At 48.5% G+C, this 16570-nt stretch overlaps 1 long non-coding RNA gene across 1 annotated transcript in view; it reads left to right on the top strand.

The window, feature by feature from the left end:
• Positions 1–1817: 1817 nt before the first annotated feature.
• Positions 1818–16570, top strand: part of LOC144767606 (uncharacterized) — a 51291-nt gene continuing 36538 nt past the window's right edge. Inside the window, exon 1 of the long non-coding RNA XR_013598281.1 lies at positions 1818–1902. This is a non-coding gene — a long non-coding RNA (uncharacterized LOC144767606). The remainder of the gene's footprint in view (positions 1903–16570) is intronic.

Below are 16570 nucleotides of genomic sequence, written 5' to 3'. Positions count from 1 at the left end.
AGCCTTAACTTTCTTTAGGTGGGCAACCAAGTCATAAGAAGAGGATAACCAATGATTCAGGGCACCTACTTGGGAATCAAGGTAAAGGTTCGCAAGATCAGGAGGGGAGAGAGCGAGAGAGGCCCCAAGGGAGCTAAGATCCACTCGATTCCAGTTACGGGCCGAGATGTTCTTAGGTATGAGGGGTCTCTCTGGAGGTGCAAGCTCGATGGAGAAAGAAATCAGGAAGTGGTCGGACCATATACAGGGGAGAACAGTGGGCCAGGGTATTGTGCAGCTAGCCGACCAGATTTGGTCCAGTGTGTGGCCCTGGACATGAGTGGGGGAATGAACGTGAGGAAGAAAATGAAGACACTGGAGGGTGGCCGAAAAGTCTTTGGAGAACTGGTCTTCCCTGGGATCGCCCAGCCAATAATTGAAGTCACCTAAGAGGATCACGGATGAGTTGTTGACCACGAGCGTAGCCAGGATTTCTTGTAGGGTAGGTACAAAGAAAGGCATATTCTGTGGGGGTCGGTACATAAGAACTATTGTGAGGGGGGCCGGAAGGTTAACTGAGCGGGTGACTAGGAAATCGACACCAGGTATAGGAGGGTGGGGGAGAAGCGAGAATTGAAGGGTGGAGCGAATTATCATCGCCACCCCCCCACCAGATTTACCTGCTGGGCGGTCCGCCCGAAGAGCGTAATAGGAATCAGGTAGGGTGGACAAAAAGTCGGGAAGGGAGTCGGCCGAGAACCAAGTTTCTGTTAAAAACAGAAAATCGGGGGTCTCGGTGTCCAGCAAGTTAAAGAGTTCAAGTTGGTGCTTGCCGGCCGATCTGGTGTTTAGCAGATAGGCAGAAGCCGTGAGGGGCAGCGGGGGGGAAGAAAGGGAAGAAAGGGCAGGAGAGGAAAGGGTAATAGGCCGGGGAGTGAGCGACATGGGGCTGGACAAGAGAGGTGATGGGGCAGAAATACCCAAAGAGATTATACGCCGGTGAAGGGGGGGAAGATGATCTGCGATTTGTCATATGAAAGTAACTGGGCTGAAGTATAGGTTAGAACAGGGGCAGGGTGCATGGCCCCTGGTCCCGGGCGGTCGCGGATGGGCGCAGACGGGCTTACCTTTGGCGCGCCTTCGGCACGCTGACGGTGCTCCCGCTGCGCCCATCCGCTGCGCGTCCGTGGAAGACACATCGTTATATGGGTAGGGGGCGTGGCCTAAGAATGTGGGCGTGGCCTGCGCTCCGGGGATGACGGGGATCCTCCTGCGACCCGCTGCAGCGCCTTACTTGGCTGTGCGGGGAGAGGGATCAGGGAATGTCGATGCCCAAGAGGGAGGGAGATCAAGGAATAAAGTGCCACAGTACGTTTTTAAAAAAAACAAAGATTACCACAAGTTACAAGTTAAAAATAAGCGTTTGTTGCTCCCGGCTTACGCCTCAGGAGTTCGTTGCATCAGCCTACAGCGCGTGTCAGAGAAAACGCGGCTTATGTAGGGGAGGGGGCGTGGCCTAAGAATGTGGGCGTGGCCTGCGCTCCGGGGATGGCGGGGATCCTCCTGCGACCCGCTGCAGCGCCTTACTCGGCTGTGCAGGGAGAGGGATCAGGGGATGTCGATGCCCAAGAGGGAGGGAGATCAAGGAATAAAGTGCCACAGTACGTTTTTTTTAAAAACAAAGATTAACACAAGTTACAAGTTAAAAATAAGCGTTTGTTGCTCCCGGCTTCCGCCTCAGGAGTTCGTTGCATCAGCCTACAGCGCGTGTCAGCGAAAACGCAGCTTATGTAGGGGAGGGGGCGTGGCCTAAGAATGTGGGCGTGGCCTGCGCTCCGGGGATGACGGGGATCCTCCTGCGACCCGCTGCAGCGTCTTACTCGGCTGTGCGGGAATACAGAGAATACGATATGTAATCTTGTGGTATGTTATGTTATGCCTGCCTTCTTCCCCTGTCTTCCCTGTTCTTCCCCCCCTCTCCTTCCAGATCAGTAGTCAGTTAAACTTGTTATAGCATTGGTGTCCGGGATCTTTCCCTCTGCACTTCTGGTTGTTACAGTTCTTGTTATGGTGTTATTAAAGGGGGGAGATATGTGGTGTAGCGCTCTAGTGGCTAGCACCACGAGTTGTGCTGGAGCATGCTGGGAGCGGCGGCTGCAATCTTCTACACGGAAGGACCTTCGTGCGGGTGTGACCCAAGCGCTCTCCCTAAAGGAATAAATCTTCAGTGAATAACAGTCATCGGTGTGCGGTGTACTTATTGGGGTGAAACCGCTACTACAGAATGCACCACCGCACTTTCTCAGGGGCTTAGGTCCAGGGGGTGTGTTTAGGGTGCTAAAACCCCATAAAAAATGTATTCTGTAGTAAATAGTTGAGTGCAAATGTTTCCAGTCGGGTATGGTGAAGTACCTACTAGATTTCACACAGGATTTTTACATGCCTACACTGCTGTCAAAAAACACACACAAACTTGTGTATGTTTTGAAAGCCTTAAAAAAGTTGATTATATTGAAAAATATTGCAATTTTAAGTTCTCCTAACAATCCGCACTCCTCTTTCTTTCCACCCCCCCTTAAGCCCTGCTCATGCTTGTTGGTAAATCTGAAGATCACCCCCCCTCCAGTCATAGTGACCAAGCTACACCCCTGCGCTTTCTCACTTCATTTTTCCTTTTTTTCATCGGGAATTATGTATTTTTGTGGGAGGATTGCGTGTAAGCCTCTGTGCTCACTTTTTGAGGAACGCTGTGTTCGATTTTATCAGAATTTCGTACAAATATTTCAAAAAGGATTTAAAAAGCATGGGTGACAATCATGGCCATAGAAGCACCGCATTGCTATCCTCTTCTAGAGACGACCTACAGTCACAAACCTTAAGGTCAGAATGCCTGTCATGAAGAAAATGGGTAAACCAGCTCTCTTTGCATGCTAACACCAAGGATCATGTTGTCTAGATGACTGAATATCATATACACACCCACCATCCTACATCCAAAGGCTGCTTACAAATCCAGTAAACCAGGGTTAGCCGGCCTACAATCTCCAGGGCAGAAGACTGAACATCAAGCAAGGCAGCCTCCTTCTCTTTGATGGGAGTCTAAAGCCTGGCTACCATTCACCCAAATAGGTACTTGATTCAAGAAATAACTGCAATTTCCTAGATGCCACCTTCTCCAAGACTTTTAGTGCAAACATAATGATAGCAATATCTATGCAGTTATTATTTTATTTTGGGTCTTTTAACAAGGGGATAACCTGTGCTTTTTCAACTCTTTGAGGACCACACCTGTGCCAAAGTGTGGGTGATATCTTCAAAACCCTCCTTAATAAACTTCGAAAGTCAAGGTGGACCTCTGGGATAAGAGGAGGCCGTAAGATGTTCACAGTTTTAATTGATTCTGCTTCGGTGATCGCTTCCAAGTTTTCGAGTCAGCCTGTTTGGACAATGAGTCAATTATTTATTGCACATTTTCTCAACATTTTATAGCAGATTTAGAGTGCTTTATTTCTAAAGTGCTGTTTCAAAATACCAATGTGTTGGACTGGTTACCTGCCACCACTACTAGCTATTTTCATCAGATACAAATCAATAAGGGCGCCCAGTAAGGAGTGACACACAAAGCTGATACAGAATGACTTTAATCAAAACAATAGCAAGAACGTCACACATATTCACAATGTTGGCACACAATAGTTGCAATGCAGTAAATCACAAACATTACATTCCTGCTAACCAAGAACAAGTGAGAGAAATGGTCAGAAGTTCCTGGCCCACATGCCAGCACTGGGAAGGTCACATTACACACTAAAGATATGATTCAGAAGGACAGTGACTGTGGATGGCGGCAGATCAACACAACTCGGCCTGTGAGTTTACCAGAATGTCCTACACCCATCCTTTTCATACACTAAAAGTTGGCTTGCACTAACCAGTTATCACCTAGTATCCTTCCAGTTGCCTTAGTCTATACTTAGGCTTGTTGAGATCACCTTTGTCGACATGACTGAAGCTGTACCCTCCCCCAATCCACAAATCTTGGCATGATACAACGCAAAGCTTTGGCAGGACAAGAAGCTTTGCATATTCATCTAAATATATCCATGTACCAAAGTTGCTGTAAAACAAATGAGGCTATTCAATATCTAACTGGAATACTTGGGCTTTTGCATGCATTTTCACTCATCAACACTCCCTCAGCTAATTAACCCTTTGAAATCATAATGTCTACACACACTAACTCATATATACTATACACTCCACTCCTTTTTGATGAGTATGAATGCTTGCTAAGACCAGGTTGTGTGCACTTTTCATCATATATCAGACTTCCATATGCATAAATTTTAACAGCATGTGACTGTGTGTCACTATGGAGCCCGGTAAACACTACATTAAGTATTTTTACCTTGACATAAAGCTGTTTAGTGAGTACATACAGCTTTATATATTATTATAGTTAAAACAGTGAAAGCAATCAATTACCAAAGTAGAGATTGCAATAACAGGTTAGGGATTTGTGTAAATCCTGCCATGCAGACAATGAATAGGTAATACCAGTGGTGTTCTGTTAACCGTTCAATATGTGAAGCTGTGCGGACTGATTGCTTAGCATCTATAGTCATGCAGATGTCCTTTGCCTTTGGCATATTTTGCAGTTTCATCAAAATTAGCAAAATATATCACTGCATACTAAAAAGCGCTAATATTGGTAGCTTAACTGCAAATGGGCGTGCCATTCAAACAACACCTGAATCTGCACACCCACTTCGGATGCCATGAATGTGGTGTGTATGTAGAATAAATGGGTACTTTTATCAACTATACTAGTTACATTAGGGATACAGATTACTTGATCTTCTTTGAATTGTCTTAACCCATTGATAAATAATGGAGTATTGGTAACAGGGCAAGTGGCATATGCCCCTACTTGATGTAGGTCAGTATCATTAATGGCCTAGGATAACCGCTCACAGTCTCCTGGTATAACATGCAGGCATGGGTTTAATGCTCTCCCTGTGTGAGTACATACCCATCCCTTTTATCATTCTGCACACATCATAGGGTCTACAGTGGGGTTGTTTTGTTCAATCCATAATTTTTCAGTGTGCAGCACCCACCATCTATTTCTTATCGAAATCAAAAGCAATCTAAAGCGGCACTATACCTCAGGAGGATAGTTTTTCCGTGCACATCTTAAAGTGGGCATAACAGAGTTCTCCTTCAGAATGATATTGTACTGGATTAACCATACATTGTCAGGTAGCTGTAACTGCTGCCTCCAGCAACCCCCTTGTAGCTGTCCCCACTCAGCTTTGAATTCTGCAAATTAGTGATTCTCCACCTTGCTCAAATGTAAAATTGTGCCATTGCCAGTCTTGGTACAATCCACATAAGACCTTCCACAATTGAAGGAAGGGGGGCCCACTGATATTTAACCTTAATCACTTCACCTGTACTGTGTTCTGTGGCTAATCATTTGCTCCTAATGGCCTCAATATCGTAACAGCTTAGAGCTCCTCGCCCTATTTTTGCATCACGCAAAACAAACAAAATGGCCGAAGGAAGGTGATGCGTTGGTTCCTTACATGCAGGGGAGGGGAGGTGAAGCGTTGGTTCCTTACCGGAGAGAAGGTGATGCAATGTTTTCTTACTGTGTGTGGGGTTGATGCGTCTGTTTCTTACTGTGTCCCCCAACGATGCAGCAGTCTTGGAGCCTCAATACGATGCATCGATCTGGTATGATGTGTGGCTTCGTGCAGCCGCACAGCAGGCTTGCTTGGGGTTCGGTGCGGGGATCTCGGACTGTGGAGATCGTTGCACCAATGTACCGTGTGGCGATTTCTCGAGCCGTGGCAGGTGCCGGAAACAGGTCTGGATGCGACAGTCTCCTTCGATGTTTCGTCGATTTTCCAGCTCCAAGCGATAAACAGTCTCTAGAGGACCTATACAGCAGCAGGCACCTCTTTGCAGGTTGGAATTCCCAGCAAGGAAATTCAGGTGGTGAAGTCTTTGTGGCCCTGAGACTTCAGATCTGAAGGCAAGCTCAGTTTCAAGCCCTTGGAGATCTTTTCTTTAAACAGGTGACAAAGCAAAGAGCAAATTCCTTTTTCTACTTTCCTTGGCAGCAGTAGCCACTGCAGGCCAACCCCAGATAGCAACTAGCAAAGGGGCGGTATTCCTGATCAGCTTATTCGGCTCTTCTCCTTGGAAAAGGTTCCTCTTGATTTCCCAGAAGTGATCTAAAGGTCTGGGGTCTGGGCCCCTGTTTTTACACCTAAAAACCCTTTGCTCTCTGAAGACAGAGAGTATCTGTACCCAGCCAAAACCAGTTCTGTTGGGCACTTTGCAAGTGCACAACAACCATCCTTTGTCAGTGTGAGCCCTGGCTCTAGATACACCATAGGGGGGCAGAGCCGTCATTGTGGAAGGCAGACACAGCCCTACTCCTCCCACCACTCCAAATGCGGACCAGGCCTATTCAGCCCAACCCTAGCTCATCAGACTTCTGGAGCCGCTGCCCTTCTCCAGCACCTGTCATCCAAAAACCAGACATGCAATACACAAACCTAGCAGAGGCACACTGGATGGTTAGGCAAGAAAATACCTACTTTCTAACACAGAATGTAAAAATGACCCTCACTAAAAGATGCATCTTAACATTCTGAGTTCAGGAATACTAAACTTTATTTTCCTATCTTGTTCCCAGGGTCAGTTATGTTTATAAGATGTTATAAACAAAATCCCCAGTCTGGCCTATTGGAACAGATAGCCTTGCAATAGTGAAAAAACGAAATTGGCAGTATTTCACTATCAGGACATGGTGAACAACACTTACAACGCAACTTTTACATCGCAGAGCCTTTACAACGCAACCATTACAACGCAAACTATTACAACGCATTGCTCTGGGGGGCGCTCTGGGGTAGGGAATAGGTTAATTTACTATCCAATAACCTTCCCTAGTGTCCACGGGGACTGGAGTTGGAATAGTAAATTAAACTATTCACTATCCAGCGCCCAAAAGCACTATGCGTTGTAATGGACTGCGTTGTAATACTTACGTTGTAAAGGCATGCGATGTAAATGCATGCGTTGTAATGTCATACATCCCAGGACATATCACACACATCAGAGCATGTCCTACCTTTCACATACAATGCACCCTGTCCACAGGGGTCCCCTTAGGGGTGACTAATATGTAGAAAAGGGAAGGTTTAGGGACTGGCAAGTGTGTGCACTAGCCAAGTCCACATGGCAGTCCCAGACTGCACACAGGCTCTGCAATGGCAGTCCTGAGTCACATTTTACAAGCTGCTTTTGTGGTGGGTGGGGCAATCAGTGCTGCAAGCACACTAGCAGCATTTGATTTACAGGCTCTGGGCACACACAGTGCACTGTACTAGGGTCTGACAAGTAAATCAATTAAGCCAATCATGGAATCACTAATCCATAACAATACTTTACAATCAATCAATCAATCATTTGTAAAGCGCAATACATACCAGCGAGGGTCTCAAGGCGCTGGGGTGTGGGGGGCTGCTACTGATCGAACAGCCAGGTCTTGAGTATCCTCCTGAAGGTCAGCAGGTCTTGGGTCTGTCGTAGGCTCAGTTGGAGGGCGTTCTATATCTTGGCGGCGAGATGGGAGAAGGATCTCCCACCGGTGGTTGTTCTTCGGATGCGCGGGACAGTGGCAAGTGAGAGGTCGGCGGAGCGTAGCTGGCGGTTGGGGATGTAGAAGGAGAGCCGTCTGTTGTGGTAGGCTGGGCCAGTCTTGTGGAGTGCCTTGTGTGTGTGGGTGAGGAGCTTGAAGGATATCCTCTTGTTGACTGGGAGCCAGTGCAGGCCTCTCAGGTGGGGAGTGATGTGGCCGTGGCGTGGTATGTCGAGGATCAGTCGTGCCGAGGCGTTTTGGATGTGTTGTAGTTGTTTGATGAGCTTGGTCGGGGCTCCCGCGTAGAGGGGTTTCCATAGTCGAGTCTGCTGCTGACGAGGGCCTGGGTGACTGTCTTTCTTGTATCTGTCGGGATCCATCTGTAGATCTTACAGAGCATACAGAGGGTGTTGAAGCAGGAGGAGGAGACAGTGTTGACTTGCTTGGTCATTGAGAGGGTTGAGTCAAGGATGATTTCCAGGTTGCTTGCGTGGTCGGTGGGCGTCGGGGCTGCCCCCAGTGCTGTCGGCCACCGGGAGTTGTCCCAGGCTGAAGGGTTGGAGCTGAGGATGAGGACCTACGACTTGTCCGAGTTCAGCTTCAGATGGCTGGTCTTCATCCAGTCGGCAACGGCCTTCATTCATTCGTGGAGGTTGGCTTTGGCTGTGATGGGGTCCTTGGTGAGGGAGGGTCGTCAGCATAGGAGATTATGTTGAGGACGTGCTGTCGGGCTACATGTGCGAGCGGGGCCATGTAAATGTTGAACAGCGTCGGGCTGAGGGAGGGTCACTGAGGTACGCCGCAGATGATTTAGGACGCTTTGGAACGTAATGGGGGGAGCCGGACGCTCTGGATTCTGCCGGGGAGGAAGGAGGTGGTCCAAACCAGAGCCTTGTCTCGGATCCCTGTGGCGGGAGGTGTGTGCATAGTGTGTGATGGCAGACGGTGTCGAAGGCGGCAGAGAGGTCTAGGAGGATGAGTGCTGTGGTCTCGCTGTTGTCCAGCAGGGTCCTGATGTCGTTGTTGGGGGCGATGAGGGCAGTCTCAGTGCTGTGGTTGCTGCGGAACCCTGACTGCGAAGGGTCCAGGATTCTATTTTCTTCGAGGTATCGGGTTAGCTGTCTGTTGACGGTTTTCTCAATGACCTTGGCTGGGAAGGGGAGCAGAGAGATGGGCCGGAAGTTCTTGAGGATTCTTGGGTCTGCCTTAGGTTTTTTGAGTAGGGCGTTGATCTCGGTGTGTTTCCAGATCTCTGGGAAGGTCACAGTCGAGAGAGAGAGATTGATGACATTGCGCAGGTGGGGTGCGATGGTGCTGCTTGCTCTGTTGAAGACGTGGTGCGGGAATGGGTCCGAAGGAGAGCCGGAGTGGATTGAGCGCATGGTTTTGATGGTGGCTCACGCTGGCCAAGGCTAGCAGGGGGTCGTGGTCCATGGTGTACGGAGGGTCTGTTGTGTTGCTGTCAGTTGGGGCTGTCTGGGTGTTGAAGCTGTCATGGATGTCTGCTATCTTGCGGTGGAAGAAAGTGGACCCGGAGTCACACAGGGCTTGCGACGGCAGGATGTCGTTGGTGTTGGAGCTGGGGTTGGAGAGTTCCTTTACAATGTTAAAGAGGTCCATGCTATTGGGTGCGTTGTTGTCGAGGCGGTCTTTAAAGGATGTCCTCTTGGCCGCCCTGATAAGGTGGTGGTGGTTGCGGATGGCGTCCTTGTGTGCTGCGTGGCTGTCCGGAGTTTGTTCACTGTGCCATTTCTTCTCTAGTTTCCGGCAGACTTGCTTGGAGGCTAGGAGTTCTGGGGTGAACCAGCTGGCCCTCTTGCTGGTGTCTCTGTGGGGGGGTTTCTTCTGCGGGGTGAGGGTGTTGGCGCAGTCCTCGATCCAGCGTCTGAGGCTGTGGGCAGCGTCGTCGGTGTTGGAGGGTTCGGTGGGTGGGCTGAGAGCGAGGTTTGTGTGTAGTTGGTTTTCGGTGATTTTGCTCCAGCAGCGGCGGGGGATTTGTTGGGTGTGGTGGTGTGTGATGGGTTTCTGGAAGGCAAAGTGTATGCAGCGGTGGTCATTCCAGAGGAGTTTGGTGGTGTGGCTGATGGCGAAGTACGGGCTTGAGGAGAAGACTGGGTCGAGTGTGTGGCCAGCGGAGTGGATGGGCGTTGTGATGAGTTGCTTCTGTCCCAGGTTGGCGAGGTTATTGATCAGGTTTGTGGAGTTGTTGTCGTTGTTGTTCTCAAGGTGAAAGTTCAGGTCTCCGAGAAGGATGTAGTCAGTGGTGGTCAGGGCGTGCGTGCTGATCAAGTCAGCGATGGAGTAGCTGAACTGGGGGCGGGATCCGGGAGGTTGGTAGACGAGGGTGCCTCTGAGGGTGGAATTAGGGTCTGTGTGGATCTGGAAATGCATGTGTTTGGCGGTGCTGAGTGCGTCATCGGTGCTAGTCGAGACCCTGATGCTATCTTTGTGGACGATGGCGATTCCTCCTCTGACTCCGTTGGTGCGGTCTCTGCGGGTGATCTTGTAGCCGTCTGGGATGGCTATGATGATGTCGGGTGCGGAGGAGTCATTAAACCAGGTCTCTGTCAGGAAGGCGACGTCCGGGGATGTTGTGTCGAGCAGGTCCCAGAGCTCGAGGGCATGCTTGCAAGTGGAGCGGGTGTTCAGTAGTATGCATCGGAGGTGGTTGGGGTCTTTCCTGGCGGGTGGTTTGTCGGCTCTGAGGCTGGTGTAGCTGCAGTTCCAGCAGGTGAACGGGCCGTGTGTGCGTTTAGGGGTGGCCTTGAAGCAGGTGTGGCTCCGGCCAGGGTTGAGAGCGTGCAGAGTGCTGGTGTCGTAGTGGCGGCGGTAGTCGTGCCGGGTGTGGGGGCCAGGGTTTCTGGCGCTGGGCGCTGTCCAGGCACAGATGGGCTCGCCTTAGGCACGCCTTCTGCGGCCAGCGGCCAGCGGCGCGGCTGCGCAGCGGCTGGCATATTTGGGGAGGTGGGAGGGAGGAGCAGCTGGGAGGTGGGGGCAGCAAATAGGCAGTGGGCAGTCAGAGGGGCGGGCCGCAGGGGACGCAGCGGCGAGGGTAGTGAGGCACAGTGAAGGTAACAGGAGGAAAAAGGGGCACAAAAATTGAGGGTAAAACGAGTGGCACAGAAGGCAAAAGGGCACAAAAGAATTAGCGGAACAGAATGCAAAAGGGGCACAGAAACGAGGGGAAAACGAGTGGCACAGAGGGCAGAAGGGCACAAAAAATTCGTGGAACGGAGGGCAGAAGGGCACAAAAAACAAGGGGAAAACGAGTGGAACAGACAGCAAAATGGCAAAAAAACGCAGGAAAAACGAGTGGAACAGAGGGCAGAAAGGCACAAAAAACTAGGGAAAAAAGAGTGGATCTGGAAATGCATGTGTTCGGCGGTGCTGAGTGCGTCGTCAGTGCTAGTCGAGACCCTGATGCTGTTCTTGTGGGCGATGGCGATTCCTCCTCTGACTCCGTTGGTGCGGTCTCTGCGGGTGATCTTGTAGCCGTCTGGTATGACTATGATGATGGCGGGTGCGGAGGAGTCATTAAACCAGGTCTCTGTCAGGAAGGCGACGTCCGGGGATGTTGTGTCGAGCAGTCCCCAGAGCTCGAGGGCATGCTTGCATGTGGAGCGGGTGTTCAGTAGTATGCATCGGAGGTGGTTGGGGTCTTTCCTGGCGGGTGGTTTGTCAGCTCTGAGGCTGGTGTAGCTGCAGTTCCAGCAGGCGAACGGGCCATGTGTGCGTTTAGGGGTGGCCTTGAAGCAGGTGTGGCTCCGTCCGGGGTTGAGAGCGTGCAGAGTGCTGGTGTCGTAGTGGCGGCGGTAGTCGTGGCGGGTGTGGTGGCCAGGGTTTCTGGCGCTGGGCACGGTCCAGGCACAGATGGGCTCGCCGTAGGTGCGCCTTCTGCACTTGCACTTTGGCACTGAACAGCAGCGGCAAAGTGCGCAAAGCATTTAGAACAGCAGAAAAGGGAGTCCAACACGCAGCAAAACACAGGAGGTAGAGGCAAAAATATAAGGGAGACCCACGCAAATGGTGCCAGGTCTAACAGTTCCTTAATGGGTATAGTCTTATTATTTTGTGTACACTGTAGTGCTCTCCAGTTACTTAATAGGAAACTAGTCAGTTTCCGATCTATTTCCTCCTTCTTCACCCTGGCTTCCAGCAGATCAACCCACATCGTTCGCCGGGTTAGTTTTATGGTCGGCTCCCCCTTTCTCTTTACTGTCATGTTCCACCACTCTGCCTGGTTTCTATCTGTACAACCCATCTACCTGTGTCATCAATCGCACCACTACTCCTACAGCCTGCACCTGCATTGGTACTAGAAGGGTTAGCAAAGCTACTTTCATATGTAGGGGGGAATTCATAATCAGTTGTGCACATATCCCAGCAGTCATTGGCTCCATATCTGGCCCTTTAAATTGTTTAGAATAATTTGCAGTCTTCATTCCCATTTCTATTAAATGTTCATTTTCTTGTTCAATGGTCTACCAAGGCCCCCAATTCTCTTCAACAACCATGGCACTTGGGTACAACTGCCTCAATCCCCCAATCAACCATTCCATCATGAAAAAGGCTTGTTGCCCCTGCACACCTCGCAACTGTTGCCTCAACATGGCATGTGTTGTAACTGATCCCATTTTTAACAGTTCTTCAGGTGATACAAATGTTCTCTCAGCCCCCTGAATCCCATAATCGAACTAGCCATTTAAACAAGGGCTCTCCAGCCTTTTGAAGGAACTTACGTGTGATTTTCAACAACTCGCTCTTAGTGCAATCCCTTACTTTTCTGCACTTGTCTTTCACCTGCTCCTTTTGCCTTGTTTTTAAGAAGAGGGCGAGCCTCTACTGTCTCTTCCTTCTTACCCTCATCCTCTCCTACCTCTGCCACATGTACTTCCACCTCCTCATCCCAGTCACACTTATAACTGTCAGAGAATGACCCACCCATTCCATGTACTGGGATCCCAATAATTGTTTTCCCCAATGCCCTCAGTTGCACAGCTGAGGGTGCCCTAAGTTTGCACTTCCCTTCCTTTTCAGCTATCCGTACTGTTAATGCAGTGCATCTCGCCTCCATCTCTTCCCCTCTGGTCACTGCACTTTCCACAGCCTCTCTCATAGACAGGAAAAGCCACCCCACTCGCCCAACTGTTGTCTGTTCTAGCTTCATCCCTTTCAGTTTTATTCCTGCCAATGCATTTTCCAATAGGAGAGGGGTCACTCTTTCACCTAACTATTCCCATATAACTACCCCCACTTTTTTCAGGATTCCTTGTACACCAGACAATGGGTCTGTCGACATGCACAAGGGAAAGTATCTGGGCTCTGCTTCATTCTGCACTATCAACTTTATCTCTTTGCATTCCGCAGGGACATTATTGATTTGGGTCCCACTTCAGACATCACTTGTGTTGCACTGGTTGCCAGTAACCACCTCAAGCTATTTTTATCAGATACAAATCAATAAGGACACATAATAAGGAGTGACACACTGAACTGATACAGTATGACTTTAATGAGAACAGTAACAAGAAGGTCACATATTTTGCCAATATTGGATCACAGTATTTAAATGTAAATGTAAATGTAAATGTACAGGAATTTATATAGCGCAAATCACCGAGCGGTTTCTAAGCGCTTGCTTAGGGAACCCGTCCTGGTATTCCCCTGTGAGATAACCCCAGCAGGGTATCCGCAAGGTGAAAGCCAGGCATCCCGCCGCGAGGGGCCGTTGTGGAGATTAAGCAAGCTATTGCCCAGAGTCGCAGAGTGTGAACCCGTGAATCGAGTAGGCACCGGAGCGAGAATTGTCGAGTCCATGGACATTTTAGGACTCAAGACCCCGCCAAGCCGGGAATTGAACCCTGGTCCCGGGCTGACCTCTGCTTCCAGGTCTGCCTCCTCTAACCAGTGAGCCACACTTCTCCACAGTACAGTAAATCACAAACATAACATTCCTGCTAATCAACATAAAGTGAGAGAACATGCCATACATCCCTGATCATCTGCTTTTCCAGCAGCACCGGAAAGCCTGCTCCAAACACACCCACTTGGTGGGGCACAGGTAAGTGGCTTTGGGAGACAGCGGATCTGTTCAACTCTGTCTGTGAACTTATCAGAATGTTCCGCACTCCTGTTGGCTTCCACTAGCCTGCACTCCTTTCATGTGCCAGCTGCTTCTCTGTAGAGCTGGTGAACCCTCTGACCAAGGATCCTCCCAGTTTCTTTAGTCTAATCTTAGCTTGTTCTGATTGGTTCTAGTCAACGTGACTTACGCTGTCTGCCTTCCCCTATCAGCAGACCTTGTCATGATACAATTTGAAACCTTGGCAGGGCATGTAGCTTTGACTATTCAGCTAAATATATCCATGGACCAAAGTTAGTGTAAATCGAATGAGGGGTACAACATCTCACTGCAGTACTTGGGCTTTTGCATGAATCTTCTCTCACCAACACTACCTGAGCTAATTAACCCTTTCATCACAATGTCTTCTGAACTCCTATATACTACACAACCACTCTAGGGAATACTTCATACAAATCTTATTACTCCTTGGAACTGCTAGCATTTTTAAGTTCTTGAATGGCACTTTTTTCAGTTGTTAGCAATGTTTGCAATATGATGAAATATATTTATTTATTTATTTATTTTTGTATTTATTTATTGAATTTGTATTGCGCTCAGCTACCCGTAATGGGTTTCCCGGCGCCAGGGACAGACTAGAGAAGAAAGATAGGTAATTGCTAAAGCAAGGAATGAGCAGAAGCAGTGACCAACTAAAACAAAAAAGTTTTTAACTTTTTGCGAAAAGCAAAGAGATTGGTCTCCGTTTTGAGCACCAACGGAAGAGCATTCCACATCTTCGGCCCCAAATGGGCGAAAGAGCGGCCTCCCATTTTTGCCAAGCGAATTCTGGGAATTACAAAATTGGCTTGATTTGATGACCTGAGAGGACGACTAGGCTGGTAAGGCCGAACAAGATTGTGCAAGTAAGTGGGAGCAGAACCCTGACGAATTTTGAACATAAGGCACAAGGTTTTAAAGGCCACACGGTCAGAAATTTTTAACCAGTGAAGGTCACACAGGGCTTGTGTTGCAGACATTCTTCGTGGAACATTGCACAAAAGGCGGGCAGCTGAGTTCTGCACAACCTGGAGTATATTCATTGTAGCTCTATCGGCTCCTAGATAGAGCACATTGCATATATTTTTCTCCTGTAAAATATTTTTTTTAAATAACTATTCATCTCTGTGAAGCCCTTTGATTACTGTGTGATTTATTTATTTCAGCCAGTTCTTTAAAAAACCATCAGATAGTTCTTATCATTTCTTTAAGCTCTGCTATAAAACAGTAGTTCCCTTTCCGTTGAGATGTAAAACTCGCAGCACAATTGTTCACAAACCTGATCAAGCACCAGTTGCATCATTCCACCACCTCCTAGAGGCTGTGGTTCAAATCAATAGGGTGATTCCTTTGGAAATATCTGAATTGTTTCCTTTTTAAAGGTTCTTGAAATTACATATATTAGGGCCGTAAAATAGGAGCAGTGAATGAATGAATAAATGAATGGGTATCTATATAACACAGTGGTTACACGAATGGACATCATGGCATACGTAAATAGGTAACATAAGTCAGATCATGCATGGAAGTGGCAAATCAAGCAAAAAGCCAGGTATTGTATTGTTTACATAAATTCAGGTGGATGAGTGAAGCTGAGCCAAAGATTGCCTGAGAAAAAGGAAAATGATCTGCCACCACTGAGGTTATGAAATATGCATGGCCCTCTGAAGTTTGCAGTGGAGGAACAAATGGTGGTTAAGGTCCAGTATGGTTGAAACATGTCTCTAAGATATACAACAACTATTTTTAAAAGTGCACGATGTGCAACGCATAAGGATTTGATAACAATGGCCTTTTGAATAGGCAAACTTTGAAGGTTATAAGGGTGCCTGTTGATGGAAGAACGGGAGGTAAATTGAATAACAAACAGACAGCTTGGATTTGTACTGTTTAAAGCATCTGAACAGGGATGGGGGGCTGCAGCACTCACTGTGAGCATTTACAAGAAGAAACTGGCCTGGCAAGCACTGTGTGCTGAGACAGGCTGCTTTTCAAAGTGGTAATGAGCCAGTAGGGACTGACGAAATAACTTCTGAGCAAGTGGACATCTCCACGAAACGGGGGACAAGGATAACAATACCCAGAGGGGGGTTTTATCGCAACTCTGCCATCATAGGCCGACAGAGGGGCAGTGGGCGAACCACACATGCCCAAGAGAGGACTGTGAAAGTATCACCATTTCAACGAGCGACACGGGTCTTTATAAGGAACCACTTGGCACCCGTCACCTACAACCACTGCAACACTAGACACAACACAGGGCAAGTGAGCCCAGTATCAAAGGAATTACCAAACTTGTACACGGCAAGGGGAACTCTGCATTGAATACAGAGGGGACATGCACTTTCCACGCTCCAATTTCTAGGAGCTGAGTACTGTCAACTCGTGCAAGCACGATGGAAGATGACAGAGAGAGAAGGGCGATGCACATTATTTGCACGGGCACCAGGTGTGGGCCGTGGCCAACCGGTGGTGACCAAGAAGGAGTCAACCATTGTGGACACATTAAAGAAATATGAAAACCTTCACAAGCAACAGATGTCAAAATGGTGGGAAGCCATATCCCTCCAGGATTACATTGACAAAAAAATGGTGCCTAGGGGTTTGATGATTGACATCACGCCCTCATACGACTCCCCAGATCCACAGATGTTGGAGGAATGGGTAGCCAATTCAGCCACCAGCTCAAGGACAATGCTAGAAATCTTAGTTAAATATGGTTGGTCTGACAGAGAGAACATCAACAACATTTGCAATGCAATAGGTCTCGCATTTGCAAAGGTTTGAGACATTGGCATTGTAAATGGCAAACC

Source organism: Lissotriton helveticus, chromosome 7 (assembly GCF_964261635.1).
Source record: "Lissotriton helveticus chromosome 7, aLisHel1.1, whole genome shotgun sequence".
Classification (NCBI taxonomy): Eukaryota; Metazoa; Chordata; class Amphibia; order Caudata; family Salamandridae; genus Lissotriton; species Lissotriton helveticus.
The sequence above is the reverse complement of the archived record's forward strand: the minus strand, read 5'-3'. Positions and strand labels throughout refer to the sequence as shown.